The sequence below is a fragment of the Microcaecilia unicolor genome, chromosome 9 (assembly GCF_901765095.1).
Source record: "Microcaecilia unicolor chromosome 9, aMicUni1.1, whole genome shotgun sequence".
In the NCBI taxonomy this organism is placed as follows: Eukaryota; Metazoa; Chordata; class Amphibia; order Gymnophiona; family Siphonopidae; genus Microcaecilia; species Microcaecilia unicolor.
Genome location: NC_044039.1, coordinates 146,626,661 through 146,645,631, shown reverse-complemented (window position 1 = coordinate 146,645,631; position 18,971 = coordinate 146,626,661).

The window sequence follows — 18,971 nt, the reverse complement described above, 5'->3', positions numbered from 1 at the left end:
CTTTTGCCGTCTTTAACTTCTTGTAACACCAATTGTATGATGTAACCTGACATGGCTATGCCATGACAGTGCTCTGTAAGCCACATTGAGCCTGCAAATAGGTGGGAAAATGTGGGATAAAGTGCAATAAATAATAATAATGAAGCTGTGCCATGAGCGTGACATACACCATGGAGGCCATGGGGCTCATTTTCAAAGCACTTAGCCTCCCAAAGTTCCATAGAAACCTATGCAACTTAGCCTCCCAAAGTGCTTTGAAAATATGCCTCCATGTGGCCCAGCAACCTCAATATCTGCCAAGTTGTGACCTGCTGGCTGGCCTGAAACTGAATGCTGAGTGCGACTAGTGGCCATTCTTGTCACAGGGAGAAAGGCTCACACCTGCTGAGTGTCTAGCAGGGCTCCAATGAACTCCAGTTACTGAATCAGGAACAGATGGGACTTGGGGTAGTTTAAAATTAACCCTATGCAGTGACGTACCAAGGGGGGGCGGTGGGTGCAGTCCACCCCGGGTGCACGCCACTGGGGGGGGGGGTGCCACGCGCCTGTCCACTACGTTCATTCTGTGCTTCCTCTGCTCCAGAACAGGTTACTTCCTGTTCCGGGGCAGAGGGAGCATGGAAACGAACGAAGCGGACAGGTGTGCGGCACCCCCCCCAGCGGCGTGCACCCAGGGGGGGTTCTTTCGCCAGGGGGGGGTCGCGCTGCACCCGGGGGGCGGGGCGCATTGGCGATCCACCCCGGGTGTCAGCCCCCCTAGGAACGCCACTGACCCTATGGTAGCTCTAGCACCCAAATAATTCTTTGCATAAAATCCTGAGCACCATCCTTCAACATGCTTTTCACCAGCCAATTGTCCAGGTAGGGAAACACATGGACTCCTAGTCTGCGTAGTGACGCTGCGACTACAGCTAGACACTTGGTAAAAACCTTGGGAGCTGATGTGAGGCCAGATGGCAACACGTGGTCTGGAAGTGACGTGTTCCCTCACCTGAAATCTGAGATACTTCCTGTGACCTGGAAGCATTGAGATGTGAACGTAGGCATCCTTTAAGTTCAGAAAGCAGAGCCAATCTTGAGCCTGAATCTTGGGGCGAAAGGTACCCAGGGAACCATCTTGAACTTTTCTTTGACCAGGAATTTGTTCAGGATCCTTAGGTCTAGGATGGGACACATCCTAGGAGTGGAGGAATGGCCTAGTGATTAGAGCACCAGCCTTAGAAGTCCAAAGAGTAGGATAGACTGGCTCTTCCAAAAAAGACAAAAGGAGATGCTTGCTCAAAAGAATCGTTATTGAAAATCACAAAAGACTCGACACAGTTGCTGTGTTTTGGCACGAAGGTGCCTGCCTCAGGAGTCTATAAGACATATAAGTGCTGGTATAAACATAGAAACCATAATGGAAAACATAATATTAAAAAATACAATACAAAACAGAGAGCTTACAATAGTACAAATGGTGCCCAAATAACTGAGTGTAGACAAGTTTTACATTAGATGTGCAGAAAACAACATAAAAATAATAAAAGCATGTAAACTATTCATTGCTAACCTTATGGTGTAGGTTGTGAAATTGTAAATGGTATTTCCAAGACCACAATCAACCATAAGCAAATTGTATTTGTCCTATGTATACAAAAAGAGAGGAAACATATGAAGCAGTTGCCTATAACCTGAAGCATGGTCGTCCTGAGAAACAGCATACATGCTAGATACCATCAATTGAAAAATCAATAATACATAACTTCAATAAAACAAAATGCCAACAATAGCCTCCTAGAGAAGTTGTCCCATCCCCTTTATTATTTTCAGCACCCCTGTCTGTACCTTTTCTAATTCCACTATATGTTTTTTGAGATGCAGTGGCCAGAATTGCATACAGTATTCGAAGTATGGTCGCACCAGAGAGTGGCTACAACCCTACATAGAATAGTAGAACAGCACTGGGATTCCAAAGACTCCTAGATGTGGTGCTCTGCATGGAAAGATCATGCTTAACATCTAAACATCAATGAGCCTGATGAGGTTAAATTATTTTTTTACATCTTCGCTAATCATCCAGCTGTGAAGATGTTTACAAAATTTAATAAGACAAAGAAGGGTCCCGAGTGTTGGCTTATCAAAAGCAAAGTTGAAGATGACGAGGCCTAAAATGATGTACTAGCGAAGGTGGTGGAAGCCATGACTGGAACACAGTTTGCCCCAAAAGTCATATAAACCCTCTGCATATAAATATAAGCTGCGGCAAAAAGTGGCCTGTGGCAGTGTAGGCATGCGTTTTGGGTGAGCGCCAGGCCAGTTTTTACCGCATCTGCAAAAAAAGGGCTTTTTTTTTTTAATGGGAAAGGAAAAGGGTATGTGGTAAAACTGAAACCAGCATGTGTCTAAAACCGGCCTGAGCCCTTAACGCCACCCATTGATCTATTGGTAAGGGCTCATGTGCTACACACATGGTGACCGGTCGGCATGTGCCAACTGCTGATTACCACCGGAAAGGCCAAGCTTGGGAGGAAATAAATTATCCAGGCGTTATGGGCATGTGGCAAATCTGAAATTACTGCCAGGGGGGGGGGGGGGGGGGCATGCGCTGCATGCACGTACGGCCTAATGTGCCTTTGTAAAAGGGCCCCTTTACTAGCAATGCTATTACATGAACAAAGTGCTGAAGCAGAACTCAATAGAGTCTCCAAGCAAAAAAAATTCATGTTCTCATATGATAGAGTCCCACTCAGTAAAGTCATTTAAACCCCAACTAGTTGTTGCTCCCTTGAAAAATCCAATATTATTCACACTCAGTTAAATGTTGGATTCTATCACTTCCCCTAAGGGGTTCAGAAATTTGTTCAATAACCAGCCATTTTATTTGGGAAAAATTATGTTGATATTATATGAAATGTTGAACCATAGGCACTGTTATAGTCTGGGTACGTATCCTACTTTGATATTCAATTAAGCACACTTTAACTTTTCTGCAATTAATTTATGTTCTGCTGAGGGACGAAAAGGAAGAAACCCACATGCATGTGTTTCAGAAGCTTTTGGAGTTAAATGCCAATTTGAACCCCGTTAGTGTGCTATCGGACTTTGAGAAAGCAAGTCACAATGCAGTGTCAAAAGTGTTTCCAGCCTCTTCTTTTAGTGCATGCTTATTTCATTTAAGACAGCGTCTTTCGAGGAAAGTGCAGGATACTGGTTTATCAGATGCATACAGAGACAATGAAGGCATCAGGATTAATATAAAGATGCTGCCAGGGCCGCTGAGAGCGGGATGGGGGCAAAATTTCCCAGCCTCCAAGAAGGGGAGGGGGGGACCAGGCTAGCATTGGCAAGCTTCTTCCTGCCTGCCTGCTTCCGGGTCTGTCCTCTTCTACTCCTGCATGCCACCCAAGACCCGGATGATTGCATTAACACGATATCGTATTAATACAGTCATCCAGGTCCCAACTCCTGGCACGCAGGAGCAGGAGAGGACAGAGCGAGGGAGTAACAGTCAGAGATAGGTAAGGGGGCAGGTGGGGGCGGTGGGACGGCCTGAGTGTGGGGTGGGGGACAGGGGAACAGTGCCGCAGCGGCAGCCCAGGTGGGGGGGGGCATGGCATGGCGGTCTATTCCTGCCCGGGCCTGGCTGTGTCTCTTGGCGGCCCTGGATGCTGCTTGCATTGAGTTTCCTGCTAATAGATGATGTGACAGAGAGGTTTGAGAACATCATTAAGACCTGTCTTCTCGAGATATCACCAGTAGCTGATTACTGAGAGGACACTTCCATTGGATGTCAGGGGCAAAATCGCAGACCAGAGCTTCATTATGCTATTGCAATTTGGAACGTACACAAGTGCGCGCTGGATGATTTACCGAGTATGAATAACTTTTGTAGAAGCATGGCACCAATCATTTCAGCAAACCATCGACTGTCACCATCACTCAATATTTAAACTTGTCAATTATTTTAGAAAGGAACAAGATCGCACTGAAATAGAACTGTCTCACTATTGTGCAGGCATTCGACACTCAAGAGTCTGCGAAATCCAAGTATATACAACTAGAGAAACATTTAAAGGTACTTCTTCCAATTTATAATGCTGATAATATTATTACCTTCCCTAAAAGTGTGGCCCATAATCTGTCTAGTTAGAGAATATTATAGTTTAACAAGAATTAAACTGTATGTACAGTATGAAATGAATGATTTATGAAAGTACATGGTACTTGCTTACATCATCAATAAACATTTTATTTTTGTGACTGACTGTTTTGTCACGGGGCTGTTTTGTCAAGGGTTATTTTATTGGATGGGCCATTTTGACTAGGGCCATTTTGTTACAAAGCTGTTTTGTCAGGGCAACTTTGTCCGCTGCCGGATGGGCTATGTTGGTCTCTATCTTTCATCACTTACTACAATCTTATGTGGCTAGTTATACCCCTCTCCGTACATCCAAGCAAGTAATTTCACAGATAAGTCATGACTACAACTCTACAATACAGTAGATTTTTTTTTTTAATAAATAAGAGATTTCTTTCCCATTACAGTACATACCATATGTGACCATCTGAAGGAAAAGGTAAGTAAAGTCTCCAGAAACAAAAAATGAGGTTTTAATGAACTCTGTTAGCGCAAACAATTTGTAATACAACAGTCCAACCTCATTCTTTTATGTGTAAAAATAATTTTTAAAAAAGTTACAGAAGTTCATATGTAACTTGTACAGACTGCTTATGGACCTATGACATGAAAAATCAGCCATTCTCAGCTAGGAGTAACTAACTTGTTAGTCTCACTCACTCACGCAAGGAGTGACACGGGCTGCACATACTGCAGCAGGACATGTTTATCCACTCCTACCCTAGCTGAGATAATATTTAACCACCTCTATGACCTCATGTGCACTTTTCTTTAAATTAGTCACCTTACTTTCTAACTCCTCTTATTCTCTTATCTATATGTTCCATCTTTGCTTATACCCTACACTGTCAATTAAAAAGTCCTATTACATATAATGTTGGCATTGTAAGTAATATACTATGCCATACTTTGTATTGTTATTTGAATGTTTTACTGCTGTAATTGTCTATTGCTCATGTTTAGTTTATTCTCATTGTGAATTTCTTCAAAAAGGCGGTAAATAAATCCTAATAAATCCATAAATAAATAAAAATTTTGGATCCGCTACTTTAGTCACCTTTTCCAAGAGATGGTCACATATATGTGTATGATCTGTGTAGAAAATTTATTCCATGCTAAAAAATAATAATAATAATAATACATTTTCTGGGGGATTTTGTTGGGCAGAAGAGCTGGGGTTACTTCAGAGGCAGTGCTCAGTGGCTATACCTAGAGGCCAAATGGCCAAACACAGCCTCCAACTAATGAACTCATGGGCGGACGCATTCCAACTAAAGCTAGACACAGAAAAGACACAATTAGGTGCATATTCAAAACACTTAGTCTTACAAAGTTCTATAGCAACCTATGGAACTTTGCAAGTCTAAGTGCTTTGAAAATGAGCCCCAATGTCTCATACTATCATCACAATATAACACAAACAAACCCAGTACCATAAATACTCCAGATTACAGCCTTCTGGTCTCAGACAGTCTGAAAAGTTTGGGAGTCACAATTGACCGAAATCTTACACTTGAAGACCACGCGCAAAATACAGCAAAGAAAATGTTCTACTCAATGAGGAAACTCAAAAGGATCAAACCTTTCTTCCCAAGGGAAGTATTCCACAGCCTAGTACAGTCAATGGTGCTAAGCCATCTAGACTACTGCAATGCCACTTATGCCGGATGCAGAGAACAAATCATTAAGAAGCTTCAAACCGCTCAAAACACAGCAGCCAGACTAATATTTCGGAAAGCGAAATATGAAAGCGCCAAACCCCTAAGAGAAAAGCTGCACTGGCTCCCATTAAAAGAGCGAATTGCGTTTAAAGTTTGCACCCTGGTCCACAAAATCATTCACGGGGAAGCCCCGACCTACATGTCAGACCTCATAGACTTACCTATTAGGAACGCAAAAAGATCAACACGCACATTCCTCAATCTCCACTACCCCAACTGTAAAGGTCTAAAATACAAATCCACATACGCAACCAGTTTCTCCTACATCTGCACGCAACTATGGAACGCATTACCGAAAGCCATAAAAACAACGCAAGATCTAACCAGCTTCCGAAGACTACTAAAAACTGATTTGTTCAAGAAGGCATACCAATAACATTCGCCCTCAAGAATAAATAATAAGACAGCACTTGAACCAGAAAACCGAACTCATATCAATTGACTGACTAACCTCTCTGATAGTAACGAACAAGCACCACCAATCTAATCCTTAAATCAAATATGATCTTTCTATAGTATATGACTTAATATATGTTGCAATCCAATCTATTACTCATGAACAACATTCAATACTATAACGTATTCTCCTTTTCCATGTATGTATGCACCTTAATGCAATGCCTTTGTAATTCTGTTACCCGGAAATGGCACCCACCATTACGGCAAATGTAAGCCACATTGAGCCTGCAAATAGGTGGGAAAATGTGGGATACAAATGCTACAAATAAATAAATAAATAAATCCCACAGATAGGTGTAAATGAAGACTCATGGCATCCAACAGAGGTTATTTCCTATTAGCTGGAAACCCAAAGAAGCAGGAAACTGCTGAACTACCAAAAAAAATGTATACATTTTTTAAATTAAATTTTATAATCTGTAAAAGCAGCAAACAACTCTAAAACTGGTCCAAAAGTAAAGTGTAACAACTCTGATAAAAGGTATCTTATATTGCTTCTGTGGAGGAGTGACCTAGTGGTTAGAGCAACAGATAATAACCAGGGGAGCCCAGTTCAAATCCCACTACAACTCCTTGTGATCTTGGGCAAGTCTGTACCTGAGGCAATGGAAGGTTGCCTCAGGTACAGACTTAGACTGTCAGCCATCCACGGACAGGAAAACACCTGTACCTGAATATAACTGTCCTTGAGCTACAGCTGAAAAAGGCTTAAACTAAATCCCTTCCCATACTAATTCTGAACTCTAGGAGAAGGTCAATATTCAAAGCGATTTAACTGGACAGAAAGGGCTCATGGCTGGTTAAATTGTCTGTTCCGGGATAACTGCTAATTTTTAGCAGTATTTAACCAGCTAGTTCTGCTGAAAATAACCAGTTAGCACCGAACTGCAAACTGGCTATTTTTGGGCTTACTGGGGGGCGGAGTCAGCCCTTGGTCAGTTAAGTGCTGATATTCAACGCTTAACCAGCCAGGGTAACCACATAAAAGCAGTGGCGTAGCCAGAAAGCAATTTTTGGGTGGGCCAACAAGTCAGATGGGTGGGCACCAGGGTTGCCAACTTTTTTGAAATTGAAAAACTTGCCACCTGATACCCCACCCCATGCTCCAGCTCTACTCCACTCCCAATAACTTCAATAAGGGTAGCAGTGCAGGCTTCAGGGAGAAGTACAAGAGATTGCACTCTTCCGCCTCCATTGAGCCTCGGGTCCCTAACACACATACTTAGCCTGTATAGCAAGACCAAACACTTTTCAACATATCTTTCCAGTTACATGCTATAGAAATGATCCCAGAAAGTATAGTCTAGTATTAAAGGCAAATAAATTCTGCATCCACAGAACCCCCTGTCCCTCCCCCAATGGGTACAGAGCAGAGTTAGGACATTTCCCCACAAAACTCATCGTAATCTCAACAGCCGCCATATAGTAAATTAAACAATCTTTAAAACAAAATGTCACTTATAACCTAATGCAAATCTACAATGCCAGCACTAACTTCCAAAAGAAGGATCCTATCTATGAAAAAGGCATTGCCCTACATATTACAGTGGGGCCGTAAAATATCAATATATCTATTGGGAAAACTAAACAACCCAAACTTACTACAGAAGGCTACATAGAAAATTCATGCTAACAGAAAACCTCGATCACACACACGGAATAAACATGCCAAATATAGAATAATTGACTAAAATGTATAAACATAAATATAACCAAAACCCCAAAAAGCCAAAACTTGCATGTAATATAATACCAGAGATACAGAAAGAAATGCATTTCCTCCTGTGCAAAATATAAACATAGTACATGCCAGGGATGGTGTTGGAGTGCAACTAGAGCAATTGCTCTTGGTCCCCTGGCGGCCTGGCCAGAGAGAGCCACAAGCATGATGGAAGCTGAAGGCAGTGCAGTCTGGTGATGGGATTTGGGGTTCCCTCCCAAATTTATGGCCTGGGCTCCAGCCATGTCTAACACCAGCTCTGGCAAGATGTACATTCCAAATGTGACACATTTTAATCACAAAATTGAAAAAAAAAATGATTTTTTTTTCTACCTTTTGATGTCTGGTTATTTTATTTTTCAAATCAGCTTGGTTCTAGTCTCTGGTTTCTGCTTTCTTCTGTCTTAATTCACTTACCAGGGTCTCCTGTCTATTTGTCATTTCTTCTCTCTCCATGTCCACCGTCCATCTCCCATCTCTGTTTCCCTATAGTTCCTTGTCCAGTATCTCCAGTATGTTCAAATTCCTGCATCCATCACCACCCTTCTATCCCCTACCCCTGTGTCCAGCATCACCCCTTGTGTCCCTATGCCCTCACATGCCCAGTATCTCCCTTTTGAGTTCCTATTGTCCCCTATGTCTAGTATCTCCCCTGTGACCATATACCCCTCCCTCCAAGTGTCCAGCATAGCCTCTCTATTCTCACATTCCCCCCTCTCTGTCAGGCATTACCCCTCTGTGTTCATACAGTGGGGGAAATAAGTATTTGATCCCTTGCTGATTTTGTAAGTTTGCCCACTGACAAAGACATGAGCAGCCCATAATTGAAGGGTAGGTTATTGGTAACAGTGAGAGATAGCACATCACAAATTAAATCCAGAAAATCACATTGTGGAAAGTATATGAATTTATTTGCATTCTGCAGAGGGAAATAAGTATTTGATCCCCCACCAACCAGTAAGAGATCTGGCCCCTACAGACCAGGTAGATGCTCCAAATCAACTCGTTACCTGCATGACAGACAGCTGTCGGCAATGGTCACCTGTATGAAAGACACCTGTCCACAGACTCAGTGAATCAGTCAGACTCTAACCTCTACAAAATGGCCAAGAGCAAGGAGCTGTCTAAGGATGTCAGGGACAAGATCATACACCTGCACAAGGCTGGAATGGGCTACAAAACCATCAGTAAGACGCTGGGCGAGAAGGAGACAACTGTTGGTGCCATAGTAAGAAAATGGAAGAAGTACAAAATGACTGTCAATCGACAAAGATCTGGGGCTCCACGCAAAATCTCACCTCGTGGGGTATCCTTGATCATGAGGAAGGTTAGAAATCAGCCTACAACTACAAGGGGGGAACTTGTCAATGATCTCAAGGCAGCTGGGACCACTGTCACCACGAAAACCATTGTAACACATTACGACATAACGGATTGCAATCCTGCAGTGCCCGCAAGGTCCCCCTGCTCCGGAAGGCACATGTGACGGCCCGTCTGAAGTTTGCCAGTGAACACCTGGATGATGCCGAGAGTGATTGGGAGAAGGTGCTGTGGTCAGATGAGACAAAAATTGAGCTCTTTGGCATGAACTCAACTCGCCATGTTTGGAGGAAGAGAAATGCTGCCTATGACCCAAAGAACACTGTCCCCACTGTCAAGCATGGAGGTGGAAATGTTATGTTTTGGGGGTGTTTCTCTGCTAAGGGCACAGGACTACTTCACCGCATCAATGGGAGAATGGATGGGGCCATGTACCGTACAATTCTGAGTGACAACCTCCTTCCCTCCGCCAGGGCCTTAAAAATGGGTCGTGGCTGGGTCTTCCAGCACGACAATGACCCAAAACATACAGCCAAGGCAACAAAGGAGTGGCTCAGGAAGAAGCACATTAGGGTCATGGAGTGGCCTAGCCAGTCACCAGACCTTAATCCCATTGAAAACTTATGGAGGGAGCTGAAGCTGCGAGTTGCCAAGCGACAGCCCAGAACTCTTAATGATTTAGAGATGATCTGCAAAGAGGAGTGGACCAAAATTCCTCCTGACATGTGTGCAAACCTCATCATCAACTACAGAAGACGTCTGACCGCTGTGCTTGCCAACAAGGGTTTTGCCACCAAGTATTAGGTCTTGTTTGCCAGAGGGATCAAATACTTATTTCCCTCTGCAGAATGCAAATAAATTCATATACTTTCCAAAATGTGATTTTCCGGATTTAATTTGTGATGTGCTATCTCTCACTGTTACCAATAACCTACCCTTCAATTATGGGCTGCTCATGTCTTTGTCAGTGGGCAAACTTACAAAATCAGCAAGGGATCAAATACTTATTTCCCCCACTGTATGTTATTCCAATACAGCATCTCACGTCTGTTTCTGTATCTCCCCTTTCTTCCTCACTCACACCAATGTCTCTCTCTGCTCTCCGATCCCACCTATCCAGCTACTCTGCTTCTCTCTTCCAGCTTTTGGCTCTTTCTCCCACTGTGGGTTAAACAATTTGTCTCCCTCTTCCTTCATCCCCTTGATCTGCCATCTCTCTCCCTTCCCTCTAATCTCTCCTCCTGGTACAGCACCTCTCTCCCTTCCCTCAAGCCTCCCCTGCAGGCCTTCCCTCCAGCCTCTAGCCCCCTCCCCACAGGTCCAGCACCTCTCTCCCTTCCTTCCAGCCTGCCCCCCTTGCAGGTCTAACAACTCTCTTCCTTTCCTCCAGCCCCCAGCCTCTCTCCCTTGCAGGTCCAGCACCTCTCATCCTTCCCTCCATCTTCCTCCCCCCCTTTCAGGTCCAGCATCTCTCTCCCTTGCCTCCAGCCAGCCAGCCACCCCCCATTGCAGGTCCAGAACTTCCCTTCCTTCCAGCTAGCCACCACCCCCCTTTGCAGATCCAAAACTCTCTCCCTACCCTCCAAGCAGCAACCTCTCCCCTTGCAGGTCCCAAACCTCTCTTCCTTCCCTTCAGCCAGCCATCTCCCCCCTTTTGCAGGTCCCAAACCTCTCTCCCTTCCCTTCAGCCAGCCATCTCCCCACTTTTGCAGGTCCAGAATCTCTCTCCCTTTTCTCCAGCCAACCCCCCCCCCCTTTTGAAGGTCCAGAACCTCTCTCCAATCCCTTCCCTATGGCCTCAAGCCCCCCCCCCACCTCCCACCCCCACGCAATTGAAGCCACTGTCTCCCAGCCTGTCCCTCTCCCACCCTACAAGTACAGCCACTCACTCCATTTTCCTCCCTCACTATCGCTGATCACAGATGAAGAGAACTGCTCCAGAGCCTTCCCTGCCACGATCAGCTCTCTTCAGTGCAACTTCCTGTTTCCCAGAGGGCAGATCGTGGCAGAGGGAAGGCTCTGGAGTGCTCAGCGAATCACTGCTGGCCCCGCCCTTAATTTAAACCAGATGCTATTGCTTACGGCAGGGGTGAGGGAGGGGAAAGAGAAAAGAAGACTCAAGTGAAGCTGCAGTTGCGATCGCGATGGCGATCGCGGTTGCGGTTTTGATTCATTATTTTTGGGTGGGCCTTGGGTGGAAATGGGTGGGCCTGGGCCCACCCAGGCCCACCCGTGGCTACGCCCCTGCATAAAAGTCAGTCCTATCTTTATGTGATATCCCATAGCCAGTTAAGTGCTGAATATCAGACTTAACCAGCTATGTGTTAGCCGGCTCCTCAAAATCGGATATTCAGTGCCAAAGCACAGACATGGCCCAGCATTGAATGCCTGGGTTTAACCACTGGCGGCAATCAGGAAAATGCTAATCACCACTGGCTGAATATCAGGCCCTAGAAAAATATATAGTTAATACCTATTGCAGATCTGAAGAAATATTAGTTCTTTATTCATCTTCTTCCCACAGCTTCATCCTTTCTCATCCATCGTATCCCTTCATAATCATGACTCCCTATTCTTTTTTCCTTCTTCTTACTATGTTGCATCAGTTTGAACACAGACACCTTAGCTAGCTCCCAAGGAAAGAACGTGCATTCAGAAAGAGGGTTTGTTTGTTTGTTTGTTTGTTTGTTTGTTTGCTTAGAGCCTGACAGTTATGATAAATCAGCCCAGCAAATTGTTAATACTACGTATATGGATCAGTCCAGCAAGAACTCTCTTAACTTTTATGTCTGTCTTGCCTGGATATATGTTCTTCTCTTTCCATGTGTATAAGTCTATGTTTCATGCACTTCTTTCAGTCTGAACAAAATTAGCTTCAGATCCTAATCCATTTCCTTGGCTACAGTTCATAAAGAAAACTATGCTCAAGAAATTAAAAGCCCCACTAAACCTTTACCCTGTAGAGCAAATGATAGAAAACAAGATATTGACAAAAAGCTAAGCAGATGCTTCTGACTTGCAGCCTTTCCCTGCAATCTTAAATAAACCCAGCAGATGTGTCCCTCTTAATTGGACACACGGATTACACAAACACACACTCTGTCCAGCTAAAAAAAAAAAAAAAGTCAAACAGGGAAAAGGTTTAAGCACTGTTCCCACAGGCCACAACCCAGAAAAGCAACAATGCACACAGACTAGGGGCCCAGTGCTTCCTGCAGAAAATAAAACAGGAAGCTGTCTCCAGAGCTTGAAGAAACGAGTTCCACTTAAGGCACATACTAGATGTTGTCAGTGATACCTATTGCACAGGTATAACACACAGGCACAGTACACAGAGCAGAAAGACTCTGGTTATTAGGGCCACAATAACACTATATGAGGCCCCTCCATAGTCCCTCATTTAGCTTATCAACTCTCCTCCCATCACATTCACGCTTTCCTTGCCCTCACCCACAGAATCTTCCTTCATGGTCTTCCCCTCCCCTCCCAGGCTGCCACACTTCACCTCTCCAGAAGAAGCATGAGGAAAACTTCAGGGTCTAGTTTTGGTTGTAGTGCATTAGCAGGCTATCCAGCTTATTTTCGAAAGTGATGGGCGCCCATATTTCGACCCAAATCGGGAGATGGGCGCCCATTTCACAGAGGCGCCCAAATCGGTATAATCGAAAGCCGATTTTGGGCACCTGCTACTGCACTCCTTCGCAGAAACGGCCAAAGTTGACGGGGGCGTGTCGGAGGCGTGGTGATGGCGGGACTGGGGCGTGTTTATCGGCCAAGCAGAGATGGGCGCCTTCGGCTGATAATCGAAAAAAATGGGCGTTTTTAGCGAGAATTTAGGTCACTTTTTTTTCACGAACAAGTCCCAAAAAAGTGCCCTAAATGACCAGATGACCACCGAAGGCAATCGGGGATGACCACCCCTGACTCCCCCAGTGATCACTAACCCCCTCCCACCAAAAACAAAACAACTTTAACAACTTTTTTTGCCAGCCTGTATGCCAGCCTCAAATGCCATACCCAGCTCCATCACAGCAGTATGCAGGTCCCTGGAGCAGTTGTTAGTGGGTGCAGTGGACTTCAGGCAAGTGGACCCAGGCCCATCCCCCCCCTACCTGTTACACTTGTGGTGGTTAATGTTGAGCCCTCCAAAAAAAACCAAACCCACTGTACCCACATGTAGGTGCCCCCCTTCACCCCTTTGGGCTATGGTAATGGTGTAGACTTGTGGGCAGTGGGTTTTGGGGGGGATTTGGGGGGCTCAGCACACAAGGGAAGGGTGCTATGCACCTGGCAGCTATTTCAATGTGTTTTTTTAATTTGTAAAAGTGCCCCCTAGGGTGCCTGGTTGGTGTCCTGGCATGTGAGGGGACCAGTGCACTACGAATCCTGGCCCCTCCCACAACCCAATGCCTTGGATTTGTTTGTTTTTGAGCTGGGCGCCTTCGGTTTCCATTATCGCTGAAAACCGATAGCGCCCAGCTCAAAAACGCCCAAATCCTAGGCATTTGCCCCGCACAACCCCCCAAAAAAGATGGGCACCCATCTTTTTTTGAAAATACGGCTTGTCTCGCCCCTTCGCATGGCTGCCCTTGGAGATGGACACCCAAGGAGATGGGCACCCACTTTCGATTATGCCCCTCTACGAGTGCGCATGGAGACTGGACATGCTTTGAGAGGATTAGCCTAGTGATTAGAGTAGTGGACTGACAACCAGAGAAGCTGAGCAAGTCACTTTCATGTTCCATTGCCTTTGGTACGAACCAAAAAGAGATTTAAGGGTGATGTGTCTGAGGTATAAATTTAGGAAGTTTTAACTGTTACAAAGGCTTCACAAATGAAAGAAGCAAAATAAAATATCTAGGTTTCTTTAATGCCTCTGAAAGGATACATGCACCCTTCCGTACTTTTACTAGTTCTTCTCGCCACAAGGCACCATGGTTTCACTCTGGTGTTTGGCTACCCAAACATAAACTTAGAGTGGAATGCCTTTGGTAGAAACAGAGAACTATGGAACTATGCAACCTTAGGGGCCCTTTCACTAAGTCTCGGCAAAGAGTGGCCCGCGGCAGTGTGTGCATCTTTTGAGCATATGCCTGGCCAGTTTTTGCCACATCCTGGAAAAAGGGTCTTTTTTTATGTGGCCGGAAAATGAACGTGCAGCAAAAAAAAACCCAACGGACGTCCATTTTTGGCCTGAGACCTTACCGCCATCCATTGACTTAGTGGTAACGTCTCAAGTGCATCCACTGCCATTTACCGCCAGGTAAGCACCATGTGATAGAAAATAGAAAATATTTTCTTCCACATGTTTTTGGCATGTGCCAAATTAGAATTACTGCCCAGGGCACACGGTAGCCAGGCGGTAATGCTGATTTGGTGTACGCTGGACACGCGTAGGCCGTTACGCGCCTTTGTAAAAGGGCCCCAAGTAGGAACTTTGCAATTTTAATTTTTATCTGGGACAAGCTAAAGTACATAAGTAATGCCACACTGGGAAAAGACCAAGGGTCCATTGAGCTCAGCATCCTGTCCACGACAGCGGCCAATCTAGGCCAAGGGCACCTGGCAAGCTTCCCAAACGTACAAACATTCTATACATGTTGTTCCTGGAATTGTGGATTTTTCCCAAGTCCATTTAGTAGCGGTTTATGGACTTGTCCTTTAGGAAACTGTCTAACCCCTTTTTAAACTCTGCTAAGCTAACCGCCTTCACCACGCTCTCCGGCAACGAATTACAGAGTTTATGTGTTGGGTGAAGAAAAATTTTCTCCAATTTGTTTTAAATTTATTACACTGTAGTTTCATCGCATGCCCCCTAGTCCTAGTATTTTTGGAAAGCCTGAACAGACGCTTCACATCCACCTGTTCCACTCCACTCACTATTTTATATACCTCTATCATGTCTCCCCTCAGCCGTCTCTTCTCCAAGCTGAATAGCCCTAGCCTCCTTAGTCTTTCTTCATAGGGAAGTCGTCCCATCCCCACTATCATTTTAGTCGCCCTTCGCTGCACCTTTTCCAATTCTACTATATCTTTACATGTCTAATCAATTCTCGGTCACTATCCTCACTCTGGTCATCTTTTTCTCCTCCTACACTGGCTTCTCTTTCTGCCACACTAACCTCTATGAGATTGATAACTTGTACACTAGATCCACTTCTCTCATCTTGGCTACATACTTCAGTCCAAGGTTTGCTTCCACTTGCACTAATTTTAATCAATCACAGTCTTTCCTCTGATTCTGTCCCTCCATAATGGAAACACACAGCAATACTTCCCATTTTGAAAAAGTCTTCTCTCAACCCAACTCAACCGTTCAATTACCAGCCAGTGTTCAACCTTTGCTTCCTCTTTAAGCTCACCAGAACAGCAGTTTTTCACCAACTCTCTCTCATACTGAGCACCCTGTATAAGCACCCGTATATAATATGTGAAAGATACTTCCGGTTATGCAGTGAGCGAAGTGGCAGCAGCTGTCTGAAGCTCCGGGAACCCCTGCTCCAAATCGGGTATATAAAAAGTCACATCGCGTACAAAGTGCCCTCCATCGAGAACCTAAGTGACCGGCTGCATGGACAAGTTCGTCCATAAATCCCCCACTGAAATGGCGCAGAAAACCGGCACAAAAACGAAGGGAAAAGTTGGAGGTGGAGAAAACAAAATGGCGGACCGCGGCGCCGGCATTCACGGAGATGCAGCTGGAACAGCTAACAGCAGCGGTGGTTTGCGCCATGGATCCGCGCTGGGACGCACTGTCTAAACGCCTGGAGGCCATTCAAACTGGGCTCGATGGACTGGAGACTAGAACGGGAGACCTTGAGGTGAGAGTGGCGGCACTCGAAGATGACACCCGTGCACAAGGCCCCGATATTGCCCAATTACAACAGCAGCTGGCGGAACATGCCGCTAAGCTGGAGGATCTAGAAAACAGGTCCAGGCGGAACAACATAAGGATAGTGGGGATCCCAGAGCGGATACAGGATAGAAACTTATCAGACTGGCTAGAGAACTGGCTTTCAAAAGAGCTAGCCCTGACTGATTCCACAGGCCACTTGGTTATCGAGAGGGCCCACAGAGTAGGGCGCCGATTGGAAAATTCCCAGCGCCCCAGAGTGGTAGTGGCAAAACTCATGAACTTCCGACATAAAGTGGAAATACTACAAGGATTCCGCCAGAAAAGAGAGTCTTTACGCTTTGAAGGACAGAAGATAATGATTTTTCAAGACTTCTCTCAGAAAGTACAAGAGTAGAGACGGGCGTTCCACCCGCTTTGTGCGGAATTTGCACAAAAGAATGTAAAATTTGCGTTAATGTATCCCGCACAATTGAAGATACGACATCAGGACACGTGGAAGCACTTTCAAACTGTGGCAGAGGCGCAGGCCTTTACAACTGACCAAAAACTTGGTAAAAAGTCATAAGCGATATATCTGGAGGGCTGAAGAAACGGCAACATATGATTGGACTAAAAGGTGACTGGAAATAATTTTGATTGTTTGGAGGCGAGTGGGGGCATCCCTCTGCAAAATCCGGAATACCAGATCCGTAAGTAGCTTACGGAACAGGAAGGGGTAGAAGAGAGAAGGGAGACCGAAGGAAGGAGTAGGTGATGGGGGAAGGGGGGGAGTACTCGTCCGTGTATTGGTATAGTAGAGAGGGAACCTGGTTACGGGTAAGACGAAGTCGATGTAAAAGGGGGGAAATACAAAGCGAAAGACTGAGGTGGCATGGTTGGCTTAGGAAACCAGCAAACACTATGATAACATATAGAATAACCCAAGTGACAAAAACCCTGGGTAGGGATGAGAGCAAATTAAAAAGAAAACCCAGAGAGGGTGCCAACCCATTTTATATTAAACAAACAGCATCATGCCGGTCAGATTAGTGTCCTGGAACGTGGGAGGCATTAGTTCCCCCATAAAAAGATCTAAAATACTGACGGAATTAAAGCGACACAAAGCAGACATAGTGTGCCTACAAGAAACCCGACTCACAGAGATAGAACATGCTAAATTAAAGAGGTCCTGGGTAGGGGAGAGCTTCGCGGCGACTCCACAAGGTAGGAGAGGAGGGGTAGCGGTATTGTTCCGGAAGGGGCTAAATTATAAAGCTCAATTGTTGGCTAAAGTGGTACAAGGGAACTATATAATTTTGCAAGTGTGGTTACAAGGCCTTGAATTCATCTTGGTAGGAATATATGGACCAACGACACATGTTTTATAAAACAGTTTTATAAAACAATTATAGGTCACTGTTTGGGGAATCACAATAAACAACTGGTTATAATGGGAGACCTTAACATGGTAGCAGATCCCGAGATTGACTGCATGAACCCCACATCCCAGCACTATGCGGGATATAGAGTACAGGAATTTCAAGCCCTCTCTCAGGCTCTTGACCTCATAGATGTTTGGAGAACATTACATCCCGGGGAAAAGGATTTTACACACAGGTCCAGAGCTCATGGCACATTAGCCCGATTAGACTACATTTTAGTAGAATGCACAATGTTCCCTCAAGTAAGAACTGCAACTATTGGTCCCGAGGTGATTTCCGACCATGCGTTAGTATGGATAGACTTGGAAGTGTCGGCCAACGGGAGGGGAGGGAGGGGATGGCGATTCCCAGCTCACCTGGCCACGGATCCCCAATTTCAAAAGCAATTAAAAGAAAAATGGGAGGACTATGCAGAGAATAATAAAGTACATGCACATAACCAACCCATACTGTTTTGGTCTGCCTCAAAGGCAGTACTAAGGGGGGAAATTATCGCCTTTTGTAGCCTAAAACGGAAGATAAGAGCACAAGCTATACTAAATTTGGAGGAGCAAATGAAGAGAGCCAAACAAAAACACATACAACACCCAACCCGAGTTACACTAGAAAATCTGAAGGCTGCGCAAGTGGCACTTAATTCACTTTTACATGAGAGAGAGAACAAATCTGCACTGTATTACAAATATAAGTTGCAGAGATTCGGGAACCGACCAGGGAGACTCTTGGCAAGGCTTGTTAAAAACTGGGGGGGACCCAGGTCAGTAGCGGCACTAAAGGACATACGTGGGAATATAATTACAGATAGGAAAGAAATTGGGAAGATGTTCACTGAGTATTTTTCAGCGCTATACTCGGTAGAGCAGGGGCCGGCGAGTAAACACCTCTCTGAGTATCTTAAAAACGCAGGACTAGCTCAGATACCCCAAGAAGGTTTAGATGGGTTAAACAGCCCAATAACATTGTTGGAGATACAAAGGGCTGTAAAATCCCTAAAACGACATTCGGCCCTGGGTCCGGATGGGTATTCTGGGGAATACTACAAAATGTTACCCCCAGACGCACTGGCATCACTTTTGGAATATCATGAAGAGATAGTAAACACCGGGGAATTTCCCCTACATACAAATACGGCGCTTATCACAATGATCCCCAAACCCGGCAAACCGGCTGATGAAGTAGGCTCTTACAGGCCAATTTCACTACTAAACTTAGACGTGAAGTTGCTAGCTAAGGTACTGGCTGAGAGATTGGCCCAGTGGCTACCCATGCTTATAGGCCCAGAACAGGTGGGGTTTGTGCGGAGGCGACAGGCAACACATAATGTTAGGAAGTTGCTACTTGCAATAGCATCTTG